Below are 25,961 nucleotides of genomic sequence, written 5' to 3'. Positions count from 1 at the left end.
GTGCCCCCCCCAACTACAGAAAAGATGTGGACAAATCAGAGGAGGGCAACAAAGATTGTGCAGGGGCTGGGGGACATGCCTTGTGAGGAGAGGCTGAGGGAACTGGGTTTATTTAGCCTGGAGTGGGGGGATTGAATAGCAGCCTTCAGCTCCCCGCAGGGAGGTTGCAAAGAGGATGGAGAGCCAGGCTGTTCTCAGTGGGGGCAGATGACAGAACGAGGAGCAATGGGCTCAAGCTGCAGCAAGGGAAGTTGAGGTTGGATATTAGGAGCAATTTTCTCACTTGCAAAGTGCTGGAAGCCCTGGCTGGGTTGATGCAGCCCTGGCTGGGATGGTTTTGAAGCCCTGGCTGGGATGATGCCGCTGGGACTGGTCCTGTTGACTAGGGGGTTGGACTAGATGTCCCAAGGTCCCTTCCCACCCTCCTTTCTGCGGCTTTCCGGCAGCTGCAGCCTGAAAAGCACCATGCAAGTGAAGAGCCTGGGGAAGCCAGGGCGGAGACTGCCAGATCCCAGCCCCTGCCTGGCCCCGGGAAGCAGCTGACAGCCCGGGGAGGCGGCGCTGGAGCAGCAGCGGGTGAGTGCGGGCTCCGGGACGGCCTCACCAGGGCAGGGGAGGAGCAGGGTGGCCCCTGGCACCTGCTGCTGCTCACCCTAAGCTTGCTGCCTGCTCCACCTGGGCAGGTGCCAGCACTGCCCAGCAAATGCTGGCAGGGAAAGGGCCCCTTGCTCCGCGCCCCATGGGTGGCATGGGGGTGACACCTTGCAGAGGACGACCGGAGCCCCTGGATTACCGCAGATCCCATTATTGCTGGCTGTGTGCTCTGATCCCCGCTGCTCAGGGGGGCTAGGATTTTAGAGGTGAGGGGCTGGAGCCGCTTGGGAGGGTTTGAGCGCCCCTTCGGCGCCCCTCCGCTTGCTGCTTCCCAACAGGTGCCGAGCGCAGGTTCCTCCGTGGCCGTGCCCCAAGGGCCACGCAGGCTGCGGGCACACCTAGCATCCAGCCTCCTCCAAAAGGATGCCCGCTGACTTCGGAGCCGAGCACCGGCCTCACCCGAGGGCAGACCAGCAGGCTGGTCAACAGGGAGTCTGGGGAGCCTACAGCCCCCAGGGGCAAGCCACAGACTTTTTGCAGAGGTGGTCTCCGTTATCAGTGGGAAGTGGCCGTGTCTTCTTCTTAGGAGCCCTCCCCAAACTGTGTGAACGGCTCTGTAGACACGGGTGGGCTTGCTTTGCATCAAGCGCCGGGGTCCTGCCACCCCTTTTGCTGCAGTTTCTCTTTCATTGATACCTTTGTGGACAAGGCTTAGTTTCTCATCAGTTTAATCGGTCATTTCCATCAATGTTTCTCCAGCCCTGGGTTGCAAGAGTATATGAAAGGGTCTCAAACAAACTTTAAAAATGGATCGACAAGCTTTTAAAATGGAGAAAAAGCATAGGAAACTGTGGCTTTTCCCTTGAGGGCTGGCCCCCCTGCCCCAAACACCCCATGCAGCCACCCCTTTACCCCACATACCAGGGGGCTGGGGCCAGGAGGCCAGGGGCAGCAGGTCGGGAATGAAGGGCACTGGGTCGGGACTGGCCATCCATGTTTACAAATGGGTCCTTGTGTATAAAAAAGGTTGAGAATGGCTGATTGAGATCTGATTTCTGACTGACAGCTAACTGGCAACTCTGGGTGAGATATAAAGGTCTCTGACAGAAATCAGGGCAGCACCGTGGAGAAACACAGACTATGGGGCTGCATTTCTGGATGGGCAGCTTTTAGCGGGGTATCTAATTTCCCTTCCTGCTCCAACTTTCTGACCACCTGATTGCAAAATGAGCCCAGCGCTTCCTCTGTGTTCAGCGACCGAGCTGTAAATCTCATCCCAGCCGACAGCTCGTGCGCAATCACAAGGCATCATTCCCAAGGTAGCGCGTTGTGTGGCATGAAGAAATCATCCATGCTCTACGCTGCTCAGAGATTTAATTCCAGCTCCTCTAACTGCTGAAGCCCCCTTTCTCCGTCTGCCCTTTCCTCCTACAACCATCAGCAAAGGCTGTGATTAAATTAAGCCCCTCGCTGCCTCTCAAGGCTGAAAGCACTGTAAACAAATGCCTGAGTCCTGGACCTTTTCCAGCTCTCCTTTTAGGTGAAGGGCTGAAACTTCACAGCAAGTATTTAAAGAGACCTGGAAAAGGAAGGCACTTAAGTCTGTGCAACTATTCCAGCAGTAATGTACTTTGTCCTCATATAGGATTTCATCTCTGGGTATAAAGCAAGTGTAAAAACAACAAAGCAGAGAGTAGTTTGGCTAATGGGTCAAGCTATCACCGCTTTTGTATTCAAATCCCCTGCTTAATATTTGTCTCCCATGTTAGACAGAAATAGAGAATCCGCCCCAGCATGATACGTGAATATTCATTCACTTATCTACAGTTTTGATAGTTGTACTCCGAGCACCGCACAGCTAGTCCCAACAACATCAGCAGAATTACTTGCGAAGTCAAGTGCTACTAACCAGAGGAAAGATGATGAAATCTGGATATTTCTAGAAAACCAGAGACTCTTAAGTGCAGATATGCATTTGTCCTGTTGCCCTGTCTTTGCTTCAACCCCGTGTGAAATTTGTGTAGTAGGCACCATGTTCATGCTACGGTCCCTATAGCACCATAGATATTGTTGATGCTGAAGTGTACCAAAACCCTTTAAAATTCAGCTTGCTTTTGAATGAAGGGACCCAAATGTTCCCTTCCCACTCCTGATTATTTGTTATATAGATGAAAAATGGTGAGAAGATGGAGACCTGTTCAAAGAAAAATCTTATTTGGTATTTTTACAACTGTCAGCTGCTTTCTTCCATTCAAGTAGCAGGTTTGAGTTTGCTAGACAACCTTTGGGGAACTCTCACAGCCTGTTTACCCCTGTTACCATGATCTTTCCCATCTTAATCCAAGGGCGGAAAGGACTGAACCTTTAACAAAGATGCCCTTTCTCCAAACCGCTAGTGCATCATTGCTGTTCAACAACATTACCAAAAAAAAAGAGTCTGAAACACACTGACTAAAAATCTCTGCCTCTCCCTATCACTTGAAGTTCAGTCTCTTAATTCCTTTAATATTATTTCCGCTACTTCTCTTGCCATCAGAGTTTTCCAGGACAGGACAAAGTCTGAATTTCTAATGCAAAAAGACCCCCTCCTGCCACCTGGATTTACAGAAACTTTCTAAGCATTTATATAGCTGAAGCATGAAACGATCAGAAACCCCATATCTCCCCATAATAAACATTTGCAAACTTTAACTGACAGCTTCCCTGTACGGTAGAAATCCCACGCTGCCAATAGCACTATAATCAATGTAAAACAGCTTGGGTGTTTTTTTGCACCTCTTTCAGATCAAGTCACTCCCTAGATTACAGACCCAAATTCTGGTACATGGGCTAGGGAGGTTATTACGCAGGCAGCTTTGTGGGTGGGAAGTTCAGAAAAAATACACTGCAAGTATCACATGGGCAGAAACAGAAGGTGAAATCTTAGAAGTTTAATTGGAAATGAATGCAATGAGTATAGGCCACAAAATGCTTCAGGAGAGACGTTTTCACAAGGATCTGCAGTTTTGTCTGTCCCGAGTCTACAAGAGTCCACTAAAATTCAGCTAAACTGAATTCAGGCCCCTTTAAGTCTAAGTGCAGTTTAATGTGCTCCAATTTATTTAGATCTTTAGTTAATTTGGATTAACTTTCCTGTTTGGTCCTATGTTGACAGGCTCTGAGACTCCAGCGGTGGAGTTTAGGAACTGGAATCAAAAGGGCAAATGCATCAGATCCTATAGATCCTATAGATGGGAGCATCGCCAGGATGCACAGGCTTGGCTCTCTATCCTTCCCTCTCAGACTTAAGGGTAGGGAGTCGATGCTAGGCAGGATACGAATTACTATGCGGTGGAGACCTGTGTGCCAGTGTGCTGTGTCTGGGCACCGATGGGTGGGAGCACTGCACTTTGCCTCGGAGAGCTCATCTGCAGCACCCAGTGCTGTCCCCACTTACTGTACTTGTATAATGCGTGGGGTGTGCACACTTCTGCTATTCAAATGCTTTACTGATGAACAAGCACTAGGATACTGGGTCAGGGTTTCTTCCCCGGACCTGAAATCTTGTGGCTTTCAATCAAGCGAGAGCAGATGTTTGCAGAGGGGGAGGTAGGCCAGCCCTACAACCGTCCTGCCCAAACCTGTTGAGTCTGAGTCAGCTCCTCTCCCTTACTGATGATTAATTAGGAAAGATGAACACAGCTTGGGAGATAACCTGACATTTCGAATGTTACTAGGAGCTGTCATGGAGCCCATTGCACCAGCCGTTGTTGCCCGGCATGTATCACATGGGCTCACAATGTTGGCTGGTTATGGGGTGCACAATGCGTGGACCTAAGGGAGTTGCATTAGATCACACTGCCGGCTGGGCATTTGGGTGCTGCCAGATAAGGGTTTATTGGCCACAGACCTTTTCCTATGGGTAGGCCAGACCAGTGCAAGACCTGTTTTGCAGTGACCAGTCCACTTCCCAGGCACAGAGAAAACATAGAAGGCAATCGGCCATTGAAGTCGGTGGCTGTCTCTTTGTTCTGTGTTTGTCTAGAAACCAGCACCGTAGGACCCCGGTCGTAGTCCATTCCCACAGTAAAATAAAAGTGTGGCCATATCACGTGTAGCAAAGCTGTGTAACTAATTCAGCTGTAACAGGTAACAGAAGAGTAAAGTCTGGGCTTTAACTAGCCAAGCACAAAATCGTCAGGGATCTGGAGCATAAACTCTGCCAGCACATGCTAAAGCCTGTGTTGCCGTGTCTCCCCTGGGATTATAACTCCATCCAGTCTAAATTAAGCCAGCACAGGGAGAGAGGGGGGCAGAAATATGTGCTGCACTCACACCTTCGATATGCTATAGGGTAGGTGCAACTACAGCACAGGTTAATACAATAATTACACATTGAGCAAGCCTACAAATCCCAGGAGACTGCTAGCGAATGATTTGGCCGTGATTTTGCTCTGCCTGGACATGGATCACAAGCTCAACACAAGTCATCGGATGCAAAGGCAATTTAGGGCTGCACAAATGTAAGACACAGGAGGGGATGGTACTACTTGGGGAGGCAGTGGCCAGGCCTTAGCTGGAGTGTTGTACCCACATCTGGGCACTGCGCTGTACGAAGGAGGTGGAGAAACTGGAGAGAATCCAGATGTATCTGAGGAAGATGCTAAAGGGGTTTGGCACACACCTGTGCGAGCAAAGGTTGAGGGAACTGTGTCAAGTCTGGAGAAGAGGAGATTAAGGTGGGGCATCATAGCAGGGTTCAAGTATCTGGACGGCTGCTATAAAGAAGAGGGAAAACAACTGTTTTCTCTGGCTGCAGAGCGAAGGACACAAGGCAGTGGGTTTGAGCTGCTGCAAAACAGGTTTAACAGGAAATCTCAGGAAAAAACCTCCGCACAGTAAGAACACTGCAGACTGGGATGAGCTGGAAAAGAGGGCCAATTTGGAGCCAGGGTTGGAGCTGAAAGCAGCTTCCCTCCCTCAAGCCTGAGCCCCAGAGAAGAGCAGGGGCGGGCTAATTAAATTCCTAATCTGTGTAGAGCAAAGCCAGAGTGAAGCTCATGAAATGCAGCCATGCACACTTGGATAGTAAACGGGCAATAAGAACTTAGCAAAAAGTGCATTTACCTTTGGGCAGCAATGTCCTGTTCATGCCCTGGCAAGCAGCAAACCCCCTCACCCAGCTTCTCTGTAGCCTAAAGAACAGGATTGGCAGTGGGAGGCATGCCTGTGCCCAGGGCTGTAACCAGCAACCCTACCTGGGCTGCTGGGCCAGCTGGCATTCATCAAGCTGGCCACAGCTGTGCATCTCCCAGCTGGCTGGGGTGGCAGAGTCGACCTGGGGGTACGGGCTGCTCACCGACTGGCTCCAGCCTGGCTGACCTTGCCCCAGCCAGCTCCCTGGCTGCACGACTGGCTCTGAACCTCAGTTCTTACCTTTGGCTCTGGCTGCCCGTGCCCTGGTAGCAAAACTAAGGACAGAGGCAGACAAGGTTCTTTGGGTGAATCTGATCTCTTTTATTAGACCAACTCAACTAGTTGGAAATTTTTTTTTTGCAAGCTTTCGGGTTTAAATACCCATTGTCTGGCTGAGGAAGCATCTGCGGTTGGTGTGCACTCTTCCTGGATGGAAGCTGAAGACCTTGAAAGTCTGAGGGGGGGCATTTGGATGTAGGGTATTGGCTCAGCCTGTGTCCAGCGCATACATGGTTCTGTGGTTTGCAAATGTGCAGATCCAAATCTGAAGCCCAAGTTGGTCCTTGCATTACGATGTGCTCCTGAAGACGGTAGGCAAGCCCAGGGCTCCTTCTGTTGGATGCTGCAAACACAAAGAAAGAGGGCTCTTGTCCCCAAAGCACTGGCGAACTTCCCAGCTCAGTGGCCAAATTGAAAAACTGTGTGGGGGAAAAAAAATTGAGTTGCATGAAGCTGAAGCAGGATTATTTTTTTTTAATTTTGCTGAAACTCGACCAGTTACCTGAAACATTTCATTTGAACCAAAGCAAACTGCTTTGCTTCAGTTTGGGGGGCAAGAGATGCTGTTTAATCCTTTTAATTGAGGTGGGCAAGGTTTTTGGAGTAGATGTGATATCTTTTTATTACGTCAACTAAGTAGCCGGAAAAAAATTCATTGCAAGCTTTCGGGCACCATCGCCCTTCTTCAGGCATGGGGAGTCTCTGCTCTTCTGAGACGCAAATGCCCTTTTGAAATGAGAAGATCAGCTAAAAAGAGGTCAAGTGTTTTTTCTCTCTGTCTTTTGGGTTGGAGCTATTCCCTGTGTTCAATTTAAACTCTCACACTGCTGTAGTTTCTGGGGGTGGGCTAAATTTGTTATTTATCCAAATAAAACCAGCCCAGTGCTGCTTACAAAACAAAAGGCGAGAGGGGAAACTGGCACAGGCAAGGAGGTGATGTGCCACTCGGGTGACCCGCAGTGTGCCCTGGGTCCCAGCGCTCGTGCCCTAGCTACCCGACCATGCTTGACTTGGTAATTGCTTCAAGCTAGGCACTAGCCTCTGCTTTTGGTGGGGTTTGGGGTCATGTGCATGTCCCACATGGAGGGACGTGTGGGTGAGGGGTCCAGCTTTAAACCGGAGACTGCTGTTCCTCCACTAGACCCCGCAAAATCCTGCATGGTCCTTCCCTCCCAGACAGAAAGGCAGAAGAGCCGGTGTTTCCTTGACCACTGAGGTACACGTGGAGGTCATCCCACCGCTGGAGCGAGGAGGGGAAGAGAGGAAGCCCGTGGTCTATGTAAAACGAGTGGGTGGTCTCCTTGCCCACATCACACAAACCACCACTGCAGCTGGCACTCTCCAGGCCCTTGTTGGCAGCCAAGCACTGAATGAAGTGGGGTGTATAGGCTCAGCCCTGTCCCCTCGCGCCCTGCAGCTGTGATTTCTGCAGCCCTCCAGGGTGCTGGTCGGGAGGAGGATGGGTGACAAGGAGCAGCCTCTGTCCCAGCGTTACTTGAAGGCAGTGTGATATATTACAGCACAGAGCTGGGAAAGGAGGATGGATCGGGGCAGAAGAAGGCACTGCTGGTCTAGGTGCCAGGTCCAGTCTGTGGGCAAACAAGGAGTTCGTTCTCAGTCTCACAAGGAGGGTAGTAAAACACTGGAACAGGTGGTTGAATCTCCATCCTTGGAGGTGTTTAAGACCCAACTAGACCAAACCCTGGCTGGGATTATGTAGTTGGGGCTGGTCCTGCTTTGAGCAGGGGGGTTGACTAGATATGACCTCCTGGCATCACTTCCAGCACTCATTTTCTGGGATTTTAAATCAGGCATATGTATTCTTTCACCCCCAACCTGTTAGGGGCCCTTCCATTGCCCTTGGTTGCTGTTTGGAGGGTCCGCTTCTTGCAGCTCACTTGTCGTGTTAAAATGCTGTCCCTGGGTTGCACAGTCCAAGGAAGATGGGGACAAAGTAGAAGGATTCCAGCAGAGAGAGAGACAAAAGCGACTGGACGCCTGGGAAAGGCAACTTATGGGGACAAATGGAAAGAACAGGATTTATTTAGTCTGGAGAAGAGATGACTCAGGTGGGGATTTGGTAACAGTCTTCAAATACTTGAAGGGTGATTATAAAGAAGATGGAGATGGGTACTGGGGACAGGAGAAGGGGCAGTGGTGTTTAACTGCAGCAGGGTAAATTTAGGTTGGAGATCAGGATGAACTTTTTCACTGTGTGGGTGGTTCAACTGGCTGCTTAGAGAGGTGAGGAGGTCTCCATCCTTGGAGGTTTGCAGGTGGGCACTTAGGCTCCCATGAAGCAGGCCTCCTGACTGCTTTAGCTCTTGGAAGCCCCATCAGCAGGGATGTTTCTACAAGGTCGAAGGGGAGAGCAGGGATGTCTAATGTTGCGCCCCGAGTCTGGTGCCACTGAAGTCAGTGCTTCTGCTTCTGGTGACCTTAGGGAAAATGAGCAGAGCAGAGTGGCGTCCTTCCCTGCCTTCTTCCTGACTTCAGACTAAGGTGGCTAACTGCTCTCTTAAGGGAAACAGGCCTTGAAGCTTGCAGGTTGCAAGCCCTCTAGGGTTTCTGGCCTATGCAGGCAGAACAACAAAGTGGTGCTTGATACTCCATCCCTCTCCAACAACCATTCGTGCATCCTTGGAGACTGACAAAATGTTTTAATAGTGACTGAGCCATGACGGTGCTGAAGTCCTTCAGGAGCACCAGGCCAGACCTAGAGCACAGGGTGGGTTTGATGGCTAAGCAAAGCAGAATGTGATGCATTTGGCATCCTGCCTTTGCAAACAGTAGTGACCGCTTCCCCCTTGTCGCCAGTGACATCCAGAACCACAGCCTGCGCGCACACATGCGCGCACACATGCACACGCCGTTCAGAGGAGTTTTGGACCCAAGGTCAGCATTCAGATCGCCTGTCCCATCAGGAGTCAACCCTTTGGGGGTTCGTTCCTGGGTGTATGTGCATAGGCTGTGGAGGGGCACGCACAATTGCTCAAGTCAGTGAGAGGTTTGTAGAGGTTATGTTAAAGTGTCATTCCCAGGACATGTTTTAGCCATGCTGCCCTGATTGTCTGCTATGCTTGGGCAAATCTTTGGTGGCTCACAATCTGAATGCCTTTATACTACCAGCCACCCACTGCGTTAGGGCACTGCTGTTATTCCCATCTTGTACATGAAGAACGCAGACACAGAGGGCCAGATTTGTAAAGGTCTGGATATTTAGCCACAATGATGCCAATGTGAGTTAGGAATAAGCACACCTGTGAGGATCTAGGCCTAAGGGTCTCTTGAAAATGAGGCTTTGGTTCCCAAATCACTTAGACCTTGCAGACGTGAGCAGAGCAAATGCTTAGGTGCTTGAGTAAATCTAGACCTGAGGGCAGGATTTCCACAGGCATGTCAGCCTTGCATTTCAGTGGTATCTATAAAAATACAGCCCACAGCACTTCTATCAGTGCTAATCAGTGCAGGGGATTAGGAGTCATGTGCCCTGCTGGTTGGCCAGGGTTTGTGGGTGCGGGAGCAATGCAAATGTTCAATCACAGTCGTGTTGGAAGGTTTTCCAAATGTCACTGGGAGAAGGGGAAATGGAGGCACCCAAATGAACTTCCCCCCCACTTTTGGAGAACTACTAGCCCACTGCAGGGGCTGGTGGGTGTCTAACGCTGCACCGCAGCGGAGGAGAAGAAAAGCAGAAAGCTGGAGCCAGCCCGTTCCCTGCGCAGGGTTTCAAAATACAGCCGCTGCCCACGATACAGCTGTGTCTCGGCTACAAAAACAACAGTCTGTCTGCAGTGGCGGAGGGCGGAGGGGCACTCAGAGGAGCCAGGGCTGGAGCAGGGTGATGCTGTGGCAGGGTGTTCCCTCCTCTGCAGGGTGGCATGAATGCCAAGCAGGGAGCTGTCTCCGAGGGTGCAGCAGCCACAAAACAGGCTGCAGGATCGTGAGCAAAGCCCTCCCACCACCCTCCTTCGGTGCATCGCACCACCGTCTTGTGTATTTGGCAAGAGCTGAGGAGGTGGGAGCACGGGACAAGCGCCAGGGCTCTGACCGAAGCGGCCCTGCTTCCCAGAGCAGCCAAGATCCACCAGCTGCTTCCCACATCCACCCCTGCGAAGGCCCTCACGGCATGCTGGTGTTCATCTCCCCTGCTTCGGGCCCGGAGTTGATCTACCACAAGCCACACGAGTGAGAAGGGCTGCAAGGTTTCTCCTGAAGCCCACGACACTCGTGGGCATGCAGTGGGGCAGAGGGGATAACGTGAATTGGGGGGGGGGGGATTAAAAGGGAGAAGATGAGCAACACAAGAGAACCAGATTTCCCCAGTGAACTGCAAGATCCTTGGAGAATCAGGGGCTTCCAGGACCAGAGGATTTAAATGCACTCCGGGCATTGAAGTCAGTGGGAAGATGCCTGCTGTCTCTATTCAGCACGGAGGCAACACTAGAACATGCAGGGCCAGACTCAGACCCGTTGGCTCCAGGGAACAGCACCATCCCGTGCGGCTAGTCCCACGGGGGCTCTTTGCAGAAGGAGATGAATGAGGATGGGCGGCTGGTCTGAGCTGGAAGGTCCACTTGCAGGGTGGCGAAGAGACAACAGTGGGGCACTGAGTGCACAGAGAAGAGTCCCAGGGGGAGCAGGTCAGAGATGCAGGAAGGGCCATGCAAGCTAGGACTTTGAAGGGAAGGACAGGAAGCACGTGCTGCACAACTGGGGAGCCAGCGCAGGACGGGGAGTGTCCGAAGCCAAGTGGGGAGAAGTAGTCTGGCTGGCCTAGAAGGGAACAAGGTCAGGCTGTATGAAGAGATTATCGGGGAGGGACCTACAGAGGCTGGCAGGGAGGAATATGGGGAGTTTAGAAAAGGAGGAGGAGGAGGCCTGGCTGGGGATCCCACCCAGGGAGCCGTGCTAGCCAGGGGATGATCAAAGCCCAGCCCAAGACAACACCAGAGCTATCCTGTTGGGTCAGAGCCCCAGTCCCTCCAGCCCAGTGCCCTGTCTCCCACAGCAGCAGGGTATGGATTATAAGGGAACGAGTGTGTAAGCAGGGCCCACCCAGAGCCACCCATCCCCTGCCCCGCTCCTGCATTCAGGGGCCTGGGAAGTCCTCATCTGGAGGTCGCCCCTGCACTCTCACGTCTAAAACCCATCCTGCCTGAATTGGCCCAACCGCCTTGGGAACCTGGTTCGGTTATCTGCCTCCTCAACATCCTGTGGCGCTGAGTCCCACAGGTTAACAACAGGCAGCAGGGCAAAGGAGTCCTCGGGTTTGTTTGAAGCTCGCTCCCTAATGATTGCTTTGTCTGTCCGCCTGGACTTTGGGAAAGGGTGAATCTGGATTCTGATTCTGCAGCTTGGGCCCATCTCTCTCTGGTCGGAGGTTTTGCAGAGCTTGGAGCTACAGAAGGCAAAGCAGAGCCCAGTCGCAACCTGAGGTTGAGGAAGCGGGGAGGAGGGTGGGTGTGGAGGAGCTAGGCTTCAGGGTGCCCTTCTTTACCCCTAATGTGCAGGATGCTAAGCAGATTCTCAGCCCCAGGTCCTGACTGCACAGCATAACATCAGTAAAAAATATCCCGTTTAACCAGGGACCCAAGCCTGCCTATGTCCTTAGACCAACATGGCTATGACCAGCACCCCCGGAGCATAGCATCAAGGCATTTACCCCCCACGCTGGTTTTTCTGGTCCAGACAGAGCTCTGTAAGGTCATAGTCTTTTGAATATTTTCTTTTGGTTACTGAGGATCTTAACCAGGCTCCCAGAAGGGGGAAAAATATGCCAGGCTTTTTGGTTCCCAGGGTCTCCAATGGTTCCCGATGCAGACTGGGGACTGACAATCCCACTAAACAACCACACGTTCCAGCAGAGAAAACAACACACAGCCTGCTCCTGTCTGTTTTAAAAAGAGACAGTGGTGGAAATGCTATAAATGAATGTGGCTTAGTGGAGTTTTTTAACCTTAAGCACAAAATCCGGGGCAGAATTGGTAGTAACCGTGTTCGCTTCTGCTCTCCGGTGCAAAGGTTAAGTCCCCAGAGATGTCTGTGGAGTTATTCTGAATCCACACCTAGATGCACAGCTGATGGGGCTGTCTACACAGGGACGCCCAGGAAAATTAATCTGAATGAGCTTTCCAAGTGAATCCGTTGCATTGCATTAACCCCCCATGGAAAGCATCGTTCAGATTTTAAGTGCCTTAATTCAGTTTAGCATAATTAACTTTGGGAGCGAATTAAGCTAAAATATAGTAAGGCCTTTTTAACATAGAAGAAGAGTATTTGTATGGGGGGCGGATGCAGTTTAACTCATTCACTTTCAGTTCACCCCTTCAGTTAATGTGGATTAATTTTCCTGTTGCCCCAGACACCCAACCTCAAGGCCTTGTTGTACTGACCAGGGGGTTGAGGCACCCTGAGGTGCTCTGAGATCCTTTCAAGGGTGCCCCAAGGTGCCATACAATGTCAGCACTGTTAGGTGTGCAAACATCATTCACAAGATCAATCCAGAGATTGAAGTTCGTAGGATCCAAACCATTCTGGCCTCCTGTGGGCTTTCTGAGCTCTTTGCAGAAGAATTGCTCAAGTATTTTTCTGTAGTCAAAAAATGAGTGAAAACTTAGAGCTGGCATTTGGGGGGGGGGGGGAGGGGGAGGGATTCAAGTCTAAAAAGATGAAGAAACACTGTGTTCAGCATCGGACAAATGCACCCATCTAGAGAGGCGCCATTATACCTAGGGAGGCGCCAGCATATGAAGCATCTTGCTCAGGATACAAAAGGTTTTAGTAACTGAGCCAGGACTGGATCTCCTGAGATTATAAAATCTCCTGATTCATTGCCCAGGATCCTCTCTGTGACCCCACCTTCAATTTAGTGGTCCCAGCCCAGGTGTTAACAGACAGGACCCTGTCACCTAAAGAACTCCTCTAAACCGCCTGTGCCAAATAAAACCTTAGGGGAAAATATTTCCAAAGGGTATTTAAAGTCAAACATCTCGACAGTGGCTGGCTTTGTTTCCATAGGTGGCTGCACCCCCAATTAAAGCCATTAGGCACTGGAGGTACTCAGCTCTGTGAATAATTAGGCCGCTCTTATTTAGATGTCTAAGTAGGGCGTGAGCCACCTCCTAACTATTTTTATTGCAGAAGCACCTCTAGGTGCCAGACCAGACAGAGGCCTCATTATTACGGACAGGTGGGACGAGACAGCCCCTGCCACAGAGAGGTGACAGGCTGTCCTTCTCCTTTACACTAAAGCTCTCTTGTGTCCTCAGGGGATAGGAAGTCCTGGGCTTAACTTGCAACAAGGAAGAGACAGGTTCAATGTTATAAGGGATTTTCTAACTCGGAGGGTGGTTTAGCTCGGGTGCAGATTCCCTAGAGACTCTGTGGGATCTCTGTTAGGAGTTTTTAACAGCAGGTTAGACAAACACTGGTCTGGGATGGTGTAGACAGGGCTGGTCGTTCCTTAAGCAGCAGGTTTGACTAGATGTGACCTCCTAAGGTCCTTTCCAGCCCTACTTTCTATTACAGGGCTTTACAGAGTATAGCAATAAGCCCAAAGGACAGCAGTCCCTGAGAGAAGCAAGGGGGTAAGAGTGCTCAGAAACCCCCTTGGCTCAGCAAGGGCATTCAGCAATGCCTGAGGACTAAAAGTGGGGCGCACAACCAGTGCAAGGGAGGAGCTGTCACCAAGGAGGAGTACTCCTCTGCAGCCCGGGAGTGCAGGAGGGCTACTAGGAAGGCCAAGGCAGAGATGGCGCTCAGGCTAGCGTCCAGGATAAAGAACAACAAAAAGTCCTTTTTCAAGTATGTTGGGAGCAAGAAGAGGGCACCACGCAGTGTAGGGCCCCTGCAAGACGCAAACGGTAATCTGGTGGCCACGCCAGACAAGAAGCTGGTATTTTTAACAGTTTCTTTGCCTTTGTTTTCCTGAACAGGGACCGAGATATCCCACCTACCAGAGGTAGGGACAATCTTGGGGATAGCTCTGCCAGGCCTTCAGTCAGCGCAGATGTAGTTAGGATCTTCTGGAAGGGCTAGACATTTTTAAATCTGCAGGGCCAGATGCCCTCCACCCAAGGGTGTTGAGGGAGCTGGCAGGAATCATCATGGAGCCCTTGGCCCGGTTCTATGAGCATTCATGGTCATGTGGCCAGGTGCCAGGGGATTGGAAACTGGCTCATGTGGTCCCTATTTTCAAGAAGGGGAGGAAGGAGGACCCAAGTAACTATAGGCCTGTAAGCCTCACCTCGGTGCTCCGGAAGCTCTTGGAGAGGATCATCAAGGAGCACACGTGGGGGCCGGCAGGGGAGATCATGCTCAGGGGCAATCAGCATGGGTTCATCAAAGGCAGGTCCTGCCAGACCAACCTGATTGCCTTTTATGACCAAGTGACTAAATCCTTGGATGATGGTGTTGCCGTGGACCTAGTCTTTCTAGACTTTAAGAAGGCTTTTGACACTGTCTCTCACCCCATCCTCATCAATAAATTAAGTGACTGAGGCATTGATGCCTGCACAGTTGGATGGGTAAAAAATCGGCTGATGGGGCGCACTCAGAGAGTAGTGGTGGACAGGTTGTACTCAACCTGGTGAGATGTGAGCAGTGGGGTACCCTAGGGCTTAGTCCTCGGGCCCGCACTGTTTAACATCTTCATCAGCGACTTGGACAAGGGTGTGGAAGCACGCTGTCCAAGTTTGCTGATGACACTAAGATGTGGGGCGAGGTGGGCACACTTGAAGGGAGAGAGAGGCTGCAACTAGATTTAGGCAGACTGCAGAAGTGGGCTGACGAGAATAGGATGGGGCTCAACATAGACAAATGCAGGGTGCTGCACCTTGGGAGAAGGCATCCACAGCACACATACAGGCTGGGAAGTTCCCCTCTTGAAAGCACAGAGGCGGAAAGGGATCAAGATGAACATGAGCCGCCATTGCCAGACCGCAGCCAGCAAGGCCAGCCATACCTTGTCGTGCATCCAAAGGTGCATCTCAAGCCAGTCCGGAGAGGTGATCCTCCCCCTCAATGCGACTTTGGTCAGGCCGCAGTCGGAGTACTGTGTCCAGTACTGGGCGCCGCACTTCAAGAAGGATGTGGCCAGCCTGGAGAGGGTTTGGAGGAGGGCCACCCGCTTGGTGAGAGGGCAGCAGGACAGGCCCTACGAGGAGAGACTGAAGGACCTGAACCTGTTCAGCCTCAGCAAGAGGAGGCTGAGGGAGGACCTGGTGGCTGCCTACAAACTCATCAAGGGGGATCAACAGCAAACAGGTAGAGCCCTTTTCTCCCCAGCACCACCTGGGGTGACGAGGAACAATGATAAGAAGCTGATGGAGAATAGGTTTAGGTTGGAGATCAGAAGGCAATATTTTACAGTTAGGGTGGCCAAAATCTAGAACCAACTTCCCAGGGAAGTGGTCCTCGCCCCTACCTTGGGCAAATTCAAGAGGAGGTTGGACGATCACCTGTCTGGGGTCTTGTGAACCCAGCATCCATTCCTGCCTGTGGCAGGGGGTCAGGCGAGGTGATCTGTTCAGGTCCCTCCTGACCCTAGCTACTATGAAACTATGAAACAGCCTTTAAAGGGATGCTGGTGAGCATCCATCTGTAGCTCTAAAGCTCCTTTGCACTATCAAAGCAATGTCCATGGACAGGATAACCAAAGAGCGAGGGAAAGGAAGCGCTACTGATTTAGAGATTGCATTTTTTGTTACTGTTCCCAGGGTCTCAGAACCAGAAAACTTCTTTAAAAAAATCAAATCCTTCTATTTAACAGGTCCGTTGTTTGCATGGGAACTTAAGTAGTGAGACCTGATGAATGAATGTCACATTCTGGACCAAATACAATTTCCATTGAAAACAACAGGAACTGTGTTTGCACACCAGAAAATGGCAAGTGTGCTACAAAGATGTCACATGTCATGTAGAAATGCAAAAATCTAGAACTTTTGGTTCAGAAACGATGCCTTTTATTAGACCAACTAGGAAATCGCAACCAAAAAAAAAGGTCTTTTTCTGCAAGCTTTCAGGCTCAAAGGGTCCCTTCACCAGGGGCAGGGAAAATTAAAGATGGTACAAAGTCCCCATAGGTAGGAAATAAACTTCATTTGTGCACAGAGGAAGCTGGAGATGGAAATCTGTCCCATTCAAATAAATGAAGTTTATTTCCTACCTATGAGGAACTTTGTACCATCTTTAATTTTCCCTGAGCCTGATGAAGGGCCTTTGAGCCTGACAGCTTGCAGAAACAGACCATTTTTTTGTGATTTCTCAGTTGGTCTAATAAAAGGCCTCGTTTCTGAACCAAGAGTTCTCGATTATTGCATTTCTTTTTGTCTCAGACCAACACGGCTACCAAATACATCCCTGAAACATATCATGCAGAACATCTTCATGGGTCACTTTTAAGGCACTTCAATTTGAAGACATGCCATATGAAGCTCGTCTGCACACGCATGTTTTGAAGGTCATGGGGCACCAGGACGTCTAAAAACCATGTGTGTAGCTGGGCAATCAATCCCCACTCCCCTCCAACACTCGCAGCCTCATGCCCCCAGCAACCTGTGCTGGCAGTTGCCCAGTTGAGATCTGATCCCTGATCCCAAGAATCGTGCTTCCTGCTGTGCACGTGTGGCAGATCCTCTCTCATCATTAAATGAATGTCTGCCAGCGCCTTGCGAGTGGAAGTTGGTGGGTTCTCTCTAGTCCGTTCTCTTGCTGGTTTATCTGCATCAGCACAAGGCTATTGGGTTTGCACTTCCAAGGTTGAGATTGCTGAAAGGCTGCTTCCACGGACGTTTCCAAACGATCCACATACTTTCTCTTCATATCAGGCCACACAGCCTTTTATTTATCTTTTAAACACAATCTAAATGTGAAACGCAAGCTTCACAGCTCTGTCCCTTTAAAACAAGTTGCAGCGAGTATTGAGATCAACTGCACTGCATTTTGCGACCCCAGGTTTCCAGAGAAGGCAGGTCCCCCTGTGAACCTAACTTTGAATCACAGCTCCTGTGCTCTGCTGCTCCCAACTGAGACGAGGACAGGGAAGTACTTTTATTTTGGTGTAATCTTTTTTTTTTCTCTGTGAAAGAAACAGGAGAGATGTGATAGATGGACTCCTTCAAGAGCCAGATGCTTCCAGGCGCCGTGTGTGAATATAACACAGCAGCTGCTCAGAACTGCTTGCAAAACAGCGTCCAGGACATGACTGTGAGCAGGATGTTTTCTCTTGAAAACTCATGGTTATTCATGTCCTGCCCCCTGAATCATTTCCACTGTGCACACACATTGTACCTAGACCAAGGTCCATCTGTAGTAAGGAAGCATTTGTCCCTGGACCTTCCTTGAGAGCACCCAAGGTCATCAGTGGATAGCGGCTGCAGTCTTTTTGGGCACTGCCCCTGCCAGCCAAGCCGATGCCCATGAGCTATGATGGGTAGACTGTAGGAAGGGAGCTTAGGGTTCAACAGCGGTTCTGAAGCCCAGAAGGCAGATCCGGATCTGAGGTCCCTGGTGCCAGTCCAATAAAACTTCTGTTTTCCCAGGTAATTATATCACTTCCATCTCCCTATCTGGACACTTTAGCAGACCTGATAAACTCTGCCTGTCTACTGAATTGGCTGAAGGAGGTATCACACACATATATAATCAATGCAAGCTTGTGTTGCCAGCCGCTAGAGGAATCATTGCCTACAGCCAAGTCCAGAGACAAGGTTCTTTGCTTTTGTCTTCAAGGTGGTTTGATCCTGGGCTCAGTCTGATTTCTGCAGCCCATTCATAAGATCTCAGTGCCAGGAAGGCCAAGCCCCTGGGCTTAGGCAGCCGCAGCACTGTGATGCTCGTAACTTTTGTTGGGGGTCCCCAGGGGAGATGATGAGCAGCACAGGGGACTTCTAGGAGCAGCTTCCTGGCCAGCCAAAAGCAGAAGGCAGTGGGGTGCCTTAGGCGTGAAAAGCAATGAGAGGTCCCGCTGGACCCCTGAGGCTCTGCCCAGCTTGCACAACTAGAGGGTAGGTGCCTCTCTGCAGCACCCAAGGGGGTTTCCTTAGTTCCCTTCTTGCCAGGGTTGAATTTTACCCAGCTGCCCTGCATCCCTGTGCTACTCCCAGTCAGACACTGGAGACCAAATCTGTTGTAAAAGCCTGCAAGTAGAGCATTGAGTGCCCCCAGTGTGTCCCTGGCACTGGACTTGATAGCAACTCCTCCAGATGTCTGACAGGAGACGGGTCTCAGGAAGTATCTGCACAGGATCCCATCCTGACCCTTTGCAGGAACTGCTGCAAACCCGTGCGCTCACCTTGGGTTTGCTTTTGGAAGTCAGTGGGCATTTGGGATCAGCCCCAGCCTGGATGCCATCACGCAAAGGAACAACACCGTTCCTCTCCAGTCTGCTCCTTTCCCCCGTGTCTCAGTAGCTGCTTGAAGCCCCGGGCACACACACTCTCAGGTTTGCCCTCTCACTTCCAGACACTGCTTTGCCTCTAGGGAAGGGCACCTGCCTGGCATACCAGGATGTGTGGATCACAGTGCAGATACGGAGGGGTTGTGTGGGTGGCAGGCAGGGCGGGCAGCAGGCATTCGAGCCAGACACACACAGCAGGTTGTGTCTCAGGAATGTAGGGCACTGGGACAAAAAGGGAGGGGATCAACTCTCTGGACCAAGCCACCGCTGCCTTCAGGTTGCAATAAGCAATGTCATGCAGGAGGTTAGGAGACAACTCGCCGCTGGGAGTTAGCACTGGCTCCATAATTACATGGCAAAGCCAGACCCAGAGTATAGGCCGGGCTCCCTTTGCAACAGGTAGACATGAAAGTCTCCACTTGTCACCTAAATTGCTCTTACGTGGCATGAGGAAAATAGCCCAGGATTTGACTTAAGCAAAAAGCAAGCCCCAACTTCTCATCTTTGTGTTGGCCCTGCCCAATAGCAACATATCCACCGATACCGGGACAGGTCTCATTTCAGCCACTGAGCAAAGAGCAATCTTATTCTACTCCTAAATGCATGCTGGCCGACCAGAAGATAGTGATATAGCTATCCACTGATACCTGGACAGGTCTGATTTCAGCCACTTGGGGACAACAGTGATCAAATACGCTTGCAAATAGCAGTCCTGATCCTAAATCCTGGGTGTAGCGCTGTTCTTTTGCAGAACTGGGCTCTACCAAGGAGGAGTACTGTTCCTACAGAGGAGGAGTATCGTGCCCCCGCAGGTGGGGACACCAGGGCTCAGAGCGGTTAAGTAGTTTGGCTGTATGATGGGTTCATCGGTTGATAGCAATGCTGTGTCCCATCACTAGGCCAGTCTTGTAGCAGCCTGGCCTGTGCCTAGCTCTGCAGCTGGGCTGCCGTGGGCTGGGCTGCTTTACCTGTGGCGGGTTAGGGTGTGATGTCTCATGTCGTGCCAGGGTTGATGGTAGTTTTACTCAGAAGCTAGATTATGGATTTAGGTGGGCTGGTTTGGATAGGGCCGATCCTGCCTCAGACAGGGAAATGGGCTAGATGTGACCTCTAGATGTCCCTTCCAGCCCCACTTCTCCAGGGTTCACCGATTCGTGCTCCCTGAGCTGCGAGAAGCTGCACATACAGTCCTTCAGTTTTTTTCTGACTCCTGTTGTCATCGTAAGGTTTTGAAGTACTGAGATCCATGCAGCAGGGTCTTCCTCCATTTGGGGCAGTCCTGGATGATAGTTTCCCACAAGTTGATGTCCATGTTACTTTTTTTCATGTTGGCCTTGAGGAGGTCCTTGAAGCGCTTCCTCTGCCCTCCCCTTGAGCGTGCACCTTGCCTGAGCTGGGAGAATAAAACTTGCTTCAGGAGTCTGGAGTTGGATATCCGGATGACGTGCCTGGTCATCGCCTCGATGCTTGTGGCGTTGCCTTGAGAGAGGATGCTAATGTTGGTGCATCTGTCTTCCTACTGGATTTGAAGGATCTTCTGCCGGCAGCATTGATGGTACTTCTTCAGTGACTTGAGGTGTCTCCTGTATGTTGCCCATGTCTCAGCTCTGGACAGTAAGGTGGGGATCACAATGGCTTGACAAACCACGAGCTTGCTTTCGGATCTGATGTTGTGATCTTTGAACACCCATTTCATCAAGCATCCGAAGGCTGCACTTGCACTTTTAAGGCGATGTTGGATTTTTTCACCAATCTCAGTGAGAGTTGGCTTCCAAGGAAATACTCAATGCTCTCCAAAGTTTCCTACAAGACACATACCAAATTTGAATGGCAGCCTGCCGATGGCAAGCAGAAGTGGTGCTGGCTGGTCCATGCAGCTCTAGGAGACGTCACGTGTCACCGTGTCTTCTGCCTCCCGAAAAACTTGGACACTTTTACTCGTGTCCCTCTACTTTACAGTCCTTTCTTTGGCTGGGTCATGTTCACCGTCTTGCAGTTTTGGACTGGATTCCCTTGCTCCAATCCTCTGGCACATGTGTGCTACCTGGGATGTTAGGCCAAGCACCCAGGAGCTTGGATGATGAGGGAAAAAGACTCACCACTTCTGCCCCATACATGAGGGTGCTGAAGGCACTCCGAGGGTGCTGAAGGCACTGGCCGGCATCATTGCAGAGCCACTGGCGGGAATATTCGAACGCTCGTGGTGCACGGGCCAAGTCCTGGAGGACTGGAAAAGGGCCAACGTGGTCCCCATTTTCAAAAAGGGGAGGAAGGAGGACCCGGGCAACTATAGGCCAGTCAGTCTCACCTCCATCCTTGGTAAAGTCTTTGAAAAAATTATCAAGGCTCACATTTGTGAGAGCCCGGCAGGACAAATTATGCTGAGGGGAAACCAGCACGGGTTCGTGGAGGGCAAATCGTGCCTGACCAATCTAGTCTCTTTCTATGACCAGGTTACGAAACACCTGGACACAGGAGGAGGGGTGGATGTTGTATACTTAGACTTCAGGAAGGCCTTCGATACGGTATCCCACCCCATACTGATGAACAAGTTAAGAGGCTGTGACTTGGATGACTACACAGTCCGGTGGGTGGTGAATTGGCTAGAGGGTCGCACCCAGAAAGTCATGGTGGATGGGTCGGTCTCAACCTGGAAGGGTGTGGGCAGTGGGGTCCCACAGGGCTCGGTCCTTGGACCGATACTCTTTAATGTCTTCATCAGTGACTTGGACGAGGGAGTGAAATGTACTCTGTCCAAGTTTGCAGATGACACAAAGCTATGGGGAGATGTGGACACGCCGGAGGGCAGGGAACAGCTGCAGGCAGACCTGGACAGGTTGGACAAGTGGGCAGAAAACAACAGTGTGCAGTTCAACAAGGAGAAATGCAAGGTGCTGCACCTAGGGAGGAAAAATGTCCAGCACACCTACAGCCTAGGGAATGGCCTGTTGGGTGGCACGGAAGTAGAAAGAGATCTTGGAGTCCTAGTGGACTCCAAGACAAACATGAGTCGGCAGTGTGATGAAGCCATCAAAAAAGCCAATGGCACTTTATCGTGCATCAGCAGAAGCATGACGAATAGATCCAAGGAGGTGATACTTCCCCTCTATCAGGCGCTGGTCAGACCGCAGTTGGAGTACTGCGTGCAATTCTGGGCGCCACACTTCAAGAAGGATGCGGATAACCTGGAGAGGGTCCAGAGAAGGGCCACTCGTATGGTTAAGGGCCTGCAGACCAAGCCCTACAAGGAGAGACTAGAGAAACTGGACCTTTTCAGCCTCCGCAAGAGAAGGTTGAGAGGCGACCTTGTGGCTGCCTATAAGATCATCACGGGGGCACAGAAGGGAATTGGTGAGTATTTATTTACCAAGGCGCCCCCGGGGGTTACAAGAAACAATGGCCACAAGCTAGCAGAGAGCAGATTTAGACTGGACATTAGGAAGAACTTCTTCACAGTTCGAGTGGCCAGGGTCTGGAACGGGCTCCCAAGGGAGGTGGTGCTCTCCCCTACCCTGGGGGTCTTCAAGAGGAGGTTAGATGAGTATCTAGCTGGGGTCATCTAGACCCAGCACTCTTTCCTGCTTATGCAGGGGGTCGGACTCGATGATCTGTCGAGGTCCCTTCCGACCCTAACATCTATGAATCTATGAATCTATGAGCAGTCAGTTCAGTCTGAGTCTGCTCAGACCCCTGGACACAGGTCTGTTGGATATTGTGGGTGAGCTGGGGGACTCCAGGCTGTGGCAGGGGACGGGGACTTTAAGCCCAGGTGCCCCAATCTTTGCCTTTGGGGAGGGCGCATACCCCATTCCAGAGGCATTGGTACAGTCCTTCTCATTCCTTCATCCTCATTCAGGGACTGTACTTATGCCTGTCACTGAGCTGACTCAGTATGGTGCTATGCTGCCCCAAGGAGATGAGAGCGCTCAGGTTACTGTGTATGGTAGTGAGACATCTTTCCTTGGGCTCTCGTTCTGCTTGTTTCCTGACTCAAAGGGGACCGTCACACCTCTCAGAGAGGAAGTCCATGGGCCCTCTTCTCGTGCCCACAGAGAGCACTGGGCAACCCCCTGGCACTGTAAAGCAGTGTTGACATGAATGAGAATCAGGCCACTGGAATGAGGATGCTCCTGGTGCTCTGTATCCATCTATTCTCTCCCGTCTGGTGAGGGGCTTGGCACAGCAACCATCTCTGACCTGTTTTGTGGCAGCACCCAGTCCACCGAGGTCCTCTGCCATCACCAGTGCTCCTAGGTGCTCTGGCATAATGCGGATAAAAGAATGATATAATGCACCATAAGCCACCAAGTTCATAAAAAGGATCCAAGGCTGAGGGCAGAGCCACAGCTCTCTCAACACACCGGCTAAGGTCCCCATCCTGACCTTTTCTCAGCTTCATTATTCTTCTCTCAAGCCAACAACTACATTTCTCAGTGCAGGGAAGATTTCCCATTGAGGTTCCTTCTTCCTGCTTTCTAACAGAAAGCTGCACAGGGGTTTGCCCAGTGCTGTGCAAACATTAGCCAGCGGGGCCCTTACTGCACAGCAATCACTAATTGCTTCCAAGCAAGCAGGAGTCTGCCAATGGCTTCTCAGAAGTGGGCGTTGCGAGGAGGAGGCATAAATGCCATTTCGATGTATCGCTGAAGACACCGTTCCTGCTCCAGGGTCTGATCAACATGGAAAATGGGGAAGGGAAGAGAAAAAGTAGAAGAGTGTTCATATAAAAAATCCCTCCCTGCAACCCCAAGTCGACTGACTTCAATAGGGTTCAGGTCAGGCTGCCAGGGCTATGTGCATCCTTTGCATCATTCTTTAGAAGGGACAGTCCCCTCTTCTGGCAAACCTCAGTGCAGCATTGCTGCTGGCAGCCATCGTGGAAACCTTGGTGTAGACAGGGCTCTCCTGGCATTTCAGCACCAGGTCATTTGGATCCAGCATTGAAACATCAGAGGTGCAGACAGAAGTGACATTTTTTGCCTGATCTGGCCCCGAAAGTGCTCTGCAGCTGCGACCAAACACAAGTGCATGGTTGTAGAGTGCTTTCAAAGGGTTCGATCCTGCGACAATCTGAACCCTCATTTCATGAGGGTTCAGATGAAGATGCTCCAAAATGGGGCAGCTTCAGTAACTTGTGTCTGTGCGTGCTCCTGGTGCTGGAGACTCACCCAACTTCCATGCTGCGCACAAGCCTCAGGACTGAGGTGCTCTTGATGTGCTGAGGCTGGGCAGCTTTTGGGCATGGTCTGTCTGGCTCTGGGCTTCCAGGTACATGTTCCAGGGGCATACCCCAAGCATGATATCCCTCTTGGTAGCAGGGATACTGTAGTCTTATTTTCTTGGCCCTGAAACTAATGAAGGTCTTGTGAACTTCTCTAGGACCTGTTGCATATTCCCCTAGTGCCACAGAAGTCGTGTGGTTTTCTATTTTACTCTGTGACCATATGATCATGTAACCAAGTGATGCACTGGATCTGCAAAGGAATTTCTAACCACAGACTAAATACTTTACTCATAGAGATCACATGAGATACAGGCAACAAAGCTGGCATACCTTAGTGTCCTTGCCACGCCCAGGGCCCTTTGGATTGCATCAATATCTATTCAAGTCCCAGATGGACTTTCCCTTTCAGGCATGTTGCCAGCAGATGCAGGGAAGTGATTATTCCTCTCTATTCAGCACTGGGGAGGCCACATCTTCAGTATTGTGTTCAGTTTGGGGCTCCCCACTACAGAAAGGATGTGGACAAATTGGAGAGAGTCCAGCAGAGGGTGACAAAAATGGTTGGGGTACTGGGGGACAGGACTTGTGAGGAGAGGCCGAGGGAACTGGGTTTATTTAGTCTAGAGAAGAGCAGACTTGAGGGGGATTTAATAGCAGCCTTCATCTCCCTGCAGGGGGTTGCAAAGAGGATGAAGCTGGACTGTTCTCAGTGGGGGCAGATGACAGGACAAGGAGCAATGGGCTCACATTGCAGCAAGAGAAGTTGAGGTTAGATGTTAGGAAGAATTTTCTCACTAGGAGGGTAGTAAAACACTGGAAAAGGCTCCCTAGAAAGGTGGTGCAATCTCCATCCTTGGAGGTTTTCAAGACTGGGCTAGACAAGGCTTTGGCTGGGATGATGTAGTTGGTGCTACTACTACTACTGCTACTACTATGAAAGGGGGTGGTCCTGCTTTAAGCACGGGGTTGGACTCCTGACATCCCTTCCAACCCTCATTTTCTGTGATTCTGTGATTCTTGTCCACCTGCCCAGTCCTACCTGCTTCTGCTTCTGATTGCTTCTCTCCAAAGCAGCGGTCAGTTCCCTAGAGCCAGCCTCCAAAGACATTGGATCCAGCCTATGATCTGCTGCACATTTTACTAAAAGCACTTTGATCCCCTGTTACAGCCTAGCCACTGGATCTACTCCATGGGTGCACAGTGGGTCCCTTCTAATCTCACCTTCCTGCGTTTGATCTAGATTCACACAGGCATGCCCTAAATCATCACAGCGTGAATGCAGGAAGAAAAACAACAAATGTCATAAGACTCATACAATGACTCAAGTTAACAGCATGCCCTGAGCTTTAGTCAGTGCTAGCAGCTACTTCCGTACTGCAGGACTCTCAAGCTTGCTACGGCTATTGGAGTTGCATCAGTCTTAACTGCGTTGGGAAATTCCCTTTCTTCCCTTCCTCCTTCCAGCAAATCACTGCAGGCAAAGCCCGTGATTGAAGAACTGAACTTCATGAGCTCTACAGACCTTCCTGATGCTTGGTCCACAGTTGCCTCATTTTTTATTTTTTTTTATGCCAGTTTTAGTCTTGAAGTCATTCAACAAGCTCCTGGCTCTCGAGGTTCAGAAATTTAATGTTGGAAAAAAAGGAACGGACCTTTAAAACATTATTCATGTTTCCTGGAGACCATCTAGGCAGTTTACAACCAATCCTACCCTTCCATCTATATGAAATAGATGCCATTACACAGGGCTATTGCATACAACTGGGTTGGAAGCACCACAGCAGTTTGTCAGAAGGAAACTAAGCCACCTGCCTAAAAAGCAGAACCCCCATGGATGAGCAGAAGGGGACATACAACTTGGCTCCTTATGTTCAGTGCTAAGCAGTTTCCAAAGTCATATTTTAGCCTTTTTGCAAATATTGCAGTCTTGCTCAACATATGTGTGTGTGTGTGTGTGTGTGTGTGTGTGTGTGCGCGCGCACACGTGTATATGTTTGGAAAGATCAGCTTTTGGCAGTTCATCATTTGGTCTGTCATCAGCTCACTTGGTGGAAGAGCTGGTGAAAGTGTAAGGAGCTTTCAAGAGGTGGGCCAACAGATGTATCCATCTGTGTATGTGTTACGAATCCTGATAGGCTGGAGACTAAATGGTTCAGGATATGGAAACTTGGTTCTGTCATTCTGCTTGTAAGTCCCTCATCTGAATCCAACCCATAATGGGATGGCTAGAAGTGGTTACTGTCTGACGGCTGCTTGGTGGTCCACATGGAACCAATTGGTTCATTACCT

At 50.7% G+C, this 25,961-nt stretch overlaps 1 protein-coding gene across 2 annotated transcripts in view; it reads left to right on the top strand.

Annotated features, from left to right (window-relative positions):
* The first annotated feature begins 431 nt into the window (after positions 1–431).
* The window catches only part of P2RY2 (purinergic receptor P2Y2), a 31,037-nt gene continuing 5,507 nt past the window's right edge, over positions 432–25,961 (top strand). The window contains exon 1 of one of the 2 annotated variants that reach the window (XM_006267842.4): positions 432–576. The gene's annotated coding sequence lies outside the window, so the exon portion shown is untranslated. Of the gene's footprint in view, positions 577–17,144; positions 17,257–25,961 lie in introns of those variants that run through there. The other variant, XM_019489665.2, reaches the window with a different exon arrangement.

This window comes from Alligator mississippiensis, chromosome 1 (assembly GCF_030867095.1).
Source record: "Alligator mississippiensis isolate rAllMis1 chromosome 1, rAllMis1, whole genome shotgun sequence".
NCBI lineage: Eukaryota > Metazoa > Chordata > Crocodylia > Alligatoridae > Alligator > Alligator mississippiensis.
The sequence above is the reverse complement of the archived record's forward strand: the minus strand, read 5'-3'. Positions and strand labels throughout refer to the sequence as shown.